The sequence below is a fragment of the Henckelia pumila genome, chromosome 2, assembly GCF_033568475.1.
Source record: "Henckelia pumila isolate YLH828 chromosome 2, ASM3356847v2, whole genome shotgun sequence".
NCBI lineage: Eukaryota > Viridiplantae > Streptophyta > Magnoliopsida > Lamiales > Gesneriaceae > Henckelia > Henckelia pumila.
The window spans coordinates 134340260-134346259 of record NC_133121.1 but is presented as its reverse complement, the minus strand read 5'-3'; positions in this window follow the sequence as shown (position 1 = coordinate 134346259).

Here is a 6000-nt window from a genome sequence, read left to right as displayed (position 1 = left end):
ATCCTTAACTAAGCTATTGCATACTCCTAAATATTTATAGGAATCAAAAGCTATACCTTCGTCCGTCGTTAGCCCTTTGCTGTCGAGTGCCTCAAAACTAGGCCACAGCTCCGCTACGACGCCTGGATCGCTATGCCACTTCCGGATTCCCCATGGGACGCCTAGAATTCCCTAGATCTGAGTTAGAAGGCTAAGGAATTGAGAGAGAAGAGAGGGATCGGTGCACTCAAAAATGAGCTCGGCACCCCCTATTTATAGACGGAGTTCGGATCGTCCGAACTGGACTTCGGGTCGTCCGAACACGTTCGGGTCATCCGAACTGGGCTTCTGGTCGTCCGAACCCGATATTACGTCATTGCTTACGTCAGCATGATGACTTCATCCATGACGACTGTCGGCAGCACGTTCGGAGCGTCCGAACCACTCTTCGGATCGTCCGAACCCTGACTTCGGACCGTCCGAACCTTGACTTCGGAGCTTCCGAACTCGATGACCCTCAAACCATTTTCAAGTGTTCTAAATCCAATTCCGGACTCCGTTAACCCATTAAGAGTTCCCTTAATCACGTTTACTCTTAACTAGTAGGATTAATGAATTGATTAACACTTAATCACTGATTTCGGGTACGGACCACTACATAAGCTGTTTTAGGAGCTTATAAGTTGTTCAGGTCTTATTTTAAAAATGTGTTTGGATGAAATTATTTTAAACAAATTAAAGATGTTGATGTGTTTGGTATTATAAGATTTTTTTATTCTCGAAATTACCAAAATGGGTCAAATACTATGAAAGTAATTTAAATAATATACATAAAAAATAGTTTCAAATTTATCATAAATTTTAACACATATATTAAAAAATAAAAATATTTTTAATTTTAATTTTAATTTTAATTTATAAAAAAATTTGAGAAATTATGTTAAAAAATGGAAGAGAGCGTGGTGAGAATTTAATAAAATATATAGGGATAATATGCAGAAGTAAAATATCAAAATAAGATCTTTTTTAAAAAAATAAGAGTAGTCTTGCTTTTTCAAAAACAACTTATAAGCTAACACCCTCTACATTATTATTAGTTTTTTATAGACGTATCCACATGTTATAGTCCATTCTATATTACTCTTAAAATAAAAAATATGAATAAATAATTAATTTGAAAATAACAAAAATTATATATTTTGATAAATATTTCAACTGTGTAACCACGTAAATTATGAAAAAAAAAATATAGCTATTATTAGTTTTTCTAGATGTATCCCCATATTATTGGTCGAGCAGATTAATTACTAATGCAGATAGTTGAATTGACAATTACGTTTTATCATTTATGTCCTATAATTTTTTTTTATTACGTTAATGGTGAATTTATATTTTTAGTCATATAATTTGCATTATTTTGGACCTATTAATGGTGAATTGCATTTTTTGATCTTGTGACTTGATTGTTTTCATCCGTCATTTTTTTTATAGAATTTTATCGTGTGTTCTATAAATTATTGATGTAGTGAATGCTGACGTGGATTTTTGGATAGAATCTTGTATATTTGTCTTTATATTTTTTGGAATATTATGTAGTTTTCCAAAAAAAATTATGTGATCAGCCTTCGTGACAGTCACGTAAGTAATTTTTCGCATTCAATGGCGGAGCTAGGATTCCTGGTCTACCCAGGCTAAAACTTTAAGCTTCCAATCTTTTAATATTTTTAATTGAGCTACCCGAGCTAATACTAAATTAATCAAAAAAATTTCAAAATTTATATATACAAAAATTTGAAAAAATTTCGGGCCACCCGGGCCGGGCTCCGCCCTTGTCCGCATTCAAGTTCGACTTAGTCAATAAATGACAAAAAAAATAAAATAAATATAAGTTATATGACTAAAAATACAAATTCGTAATTAAAAAAACCAAACAGAAAAAAATGTAAATTACAAAACTAAAATTATAATAACAAAACCAAACAGAAAAAAAAATGCAAATTACAAAACTAAAATTAATTTTCCTATTAATGGAATGCTATACATTCACGAATTTAAAAGTCAATATATAACAATAGTTTTATATGTAATTAAATTTATGTAAAATCATTGTTTTATAAAAATAAATGTTGATTTATTTTTGGGCAAATTGGTGATAAATCTCCAAACCCAAACTTGACTTTGTCCTAACTTCCTACCCATAAGATTCTTTGCATTATCTTCCTAGGACCACCAAACTTGAATATTTAATTGTTTAATTCTTGTACTGGATTTATGTTTTTTTATGCTTAAAATCTAAAGACTTTATGCTAAAATCTGAAGATTTTATGCTTATTCATGGTACAAAGAATTATCCGCAAAAATGGTATCAAAGTCTTAGGTTAATTATTCAGACATAATATTATTCATTAATTCATGATTTTCTTTGTTGATGAGAAGATTTTTACAAAAGATGACTTCAAACGAAGGTTTGAATCAAGAGAATTTTATTCATATGAAATCCTATAAACAAGTTAATCTATTCACAATAGATTACTTACAACATGTTGGGTTTTATGCTCTTAATTTTTAAGAGATAAAGAAAAAATGATTTCTAACTCTCAATTTTTAGAGATTACCCCAGATTCCTCTAAACTCTCCGGAGATCTTAGAGAAATTCAAAAGACGGTACAATATTACAACAATCAACTGTATGAAATACCTCGGTAAATTGAAGAAATCCTTAAGAAACAAGAAGAAATTATTGGAACACTAAAGGATCTTCAAAATAAAATCATAAATCTAGAACATACTTCGGGTTCTAGAAAAGGAAATAGAGGAGGAAGGTTACCACTCTCATTTGGTACCGAACCTTTATTACATCAGAAAGGTAAAACCAAAATGGTCCAAAAACCTTTAATCGATGATGAATGATGATTAATCTTATAAAAGCAGTATTAGAGAAAAACAGAAGAACCAGATAGTGAGTTCCAGGTTGGAGAAAACTCACATCCAGCAGGAACCAGATCGAGAAGGAGTAAAATCCCACTACATCAAACTCCTTACGGAAAAACTGTTTTAGATCCAATACATTCTTACGGTGTTATGTTAAACCTTGATGTTTTGGACCTCAAAAATAGAGAAGATCTTATAGATGATTGGACGTCGGCTATGAGAATAGCAGCAGGGACATTAGATCTCAATAAAGAAGGATTCATTAAACTTCTAGAAATGAGTCTAATGGGATCTGTTAAGATCGCATGGGAGATGACTATGCCAGAACTAAGGAATCAATCTTAGCAGGAGAATCCCTCAGCGAGATTGAAAGAAGAATGGCCACCCTATTTAAAGCACAATTCATAGGGGTAGACTATTTCAATAATCAAGATACAGAGAAAAAGAGAAGATATACTCAAGCTCTTTATAGCCTCGAGTTACATGATATCTGTTTAGTTGATAAATACATTATGTTATTCACAAAATACAGATGGAATTCGGGAGTCAAGGAAAATATAGCTATTCAGCTATTTTTCGCAAAAATGCTAAGTCCCTGGAGAGAAATGCTGATTAAAGAATATGTTCCAGGCAACCTTGATACATTGGCAAGACGAGCCTCCTTTTTGAAAGGAAAATTAGTAGAATGGTGCCATATGGCAGCATTACAGAAGAACTACAAGAAAATAAGGGGTATAGATAAGCGTACACCTTTGTGTTGTAGAGAAAATGATCTTCCAACGATCATTGGAAACAGATCACAGAGATTTAAAAGAAAGAAATTCAGAAATAATCCCTATAATAAAAGAATGAAAAGTTCTTAGAAACCAAGAACATTTTGGTCAAAACAAAAGGCCAGATCCTATAGATCAGGTAGAAGAAGTGGACCTACAAGAACATCCCCAGCAACAGGCTCATCACAAAGCAGGGGAAGAACACCATCAAGAAAAACTTTCAGAAGAACTCATACAAGAGCAAGTAAAAGTTTCAAGGATTGCAACTGCTGGACATGTGGAGCAAGAGGACATATATCTACAAATTGTCCAGAGAACGAGAAAAAAGGAATTAAACTCTTTGAAGCAACACCAGATATGGATGATGCGGTCTTCTTTCAAGATTTAGTCCAAGTATATCAATTTGAGGATATCCCCTCAGATGAAAGCATATACGAAGAAGAGATATTGTTTAGTCAAGAAGTTTCTGAGGATGAATCAGAATCAGAATCAGAATAAAGAGGAAGTGTTTCGCCATGAAACACATGAAAGTTTGGTTGGGTTCTTTAGCCAAACCACGATATCTCATAATATGGTCCAAAGGATTATGAGAAAAAATCAAACATTACAGAAGTATCAAGGATTTTCGGCAGGACAAGTTGAAAGAGTCTTAGGAAACCTAGGGCTAAGACAAAGAAGACATAATTTGATTTATAAGGTATCCAGAAGGGAAATGGCGATCCCTATGGAATTAACCAGTAATCAAATTGAAATGCAATTAATTCCCTTTGAAGAAATCCGAGAAGAATTACAGAAATTAAAAGCAGAAGTAGCAAAGACAATGTCTTGGATTCATATTGGAGCAATCCAGATTATGATCAAAACTACTTTTAAAGAGGAAATAGATTCACCCATAGATATCGTAGTATGCGATAAAAGAATGGAAAATATACAAGATGCGGTTCTAGGAACTATCTCGGGAAATTTATGTGCAGGAAAAATTGTGGGAGTTATTTATCCAAGAATAGCCTACAATTTAGCTGATAGAGATTTTAGTCGAGCCTTAACTTTGCATCAAAACTTCAAGGAAAAAAAACTAATGAAGGAAGGTAATAGGCCATATTCTATTACGTATCAAATTTCATATGCTCTTTCTAATACTCACCATTCTGAATTATTTATTAGAAATGAGTTCATTGAAATTCCAGAGATCTTTGGGAAAGTTGCTCAAGCAATATACCCGAAAAGAATCGAGTTTTCTTTAATTCAGGAAACAGGCATTCAAATTCAAGATAGACCGGTTCTATATAGAGACCTTAAAATATAAACCCGAAGGTTATCTTTCCAAGGAGACAGAATGATAAGCAGGAGATGGGACAAATCTCCTATTCAAGAAATTCCACCAGAAGAAAATGAGTTTTCTATAATAGGAAAACTCAGATCTCCGAAAGGATGGAAAGAAATGAAAATAGTATTCGAAATTACAAGTCATCGAAACTTGTTCCCTTGTAACTCGATTTACTATTTGGAAAAATAGGAAAAAGGAACTTACCAAGGAGTGATAAATATTGGAGAATTAGAAGTTCAAATCTGGGGAATTCCAGGAAAAGAAATGGATCAACTCATTTTTGGTCTAGAATTCCTGGAGGACCATAAACCATAGAAACGCCTTGAAAAATGAATAGAGTTCATGACAAAAAAAAAAGACTTGGAGAATTCAATAAGAATTCTACGAAATGGAAAACCAAGAGAATTGGATAAGGGACAATCCCTTAATCAGATTCGAGAACTCTGTTCACAAACAGAGGAATAAGCAAAAGTTGAAATTAGTAAGTCATAAACATGATTTACTAGAACGCATTGAAGAAGTAGAAAGTGTTAGAACCTAATGGGGGGGGGGGGGGGGGATTTAGGTTCTATTGGCAACTTTAGCAATTTAAAGTGATTATGCAAGTACGCAAGCGGAAGACTTAAGCAATCAAATAATAAGTGCGGTAAATAAATGCGTAATGTAAATAAAGCAGTAAAAGGGATAAGAGATGTTTATGGAAGTTCGACGATAAATCGTCTACGTCTCCCCTTCTTGGTTAAGTCGATTAACCAAGGATCCACTAGCACTTCGAACGTCTTGGCCTTGATGGCTCCAAGGATAGCCTTACAACTTGATACGATCACCGCGCCGATACAACTCAACACTCTTGGCCTTTAGGGCTCCAAGGATAGCCTCAACACTCGTAAAATACACTTGGCTTCACACACAAGTGTTTATAAAATCGAGCAACCAACTCACAAACTAACAACCCTCGATATTACAACCCCGAATACAACTCGATATGTG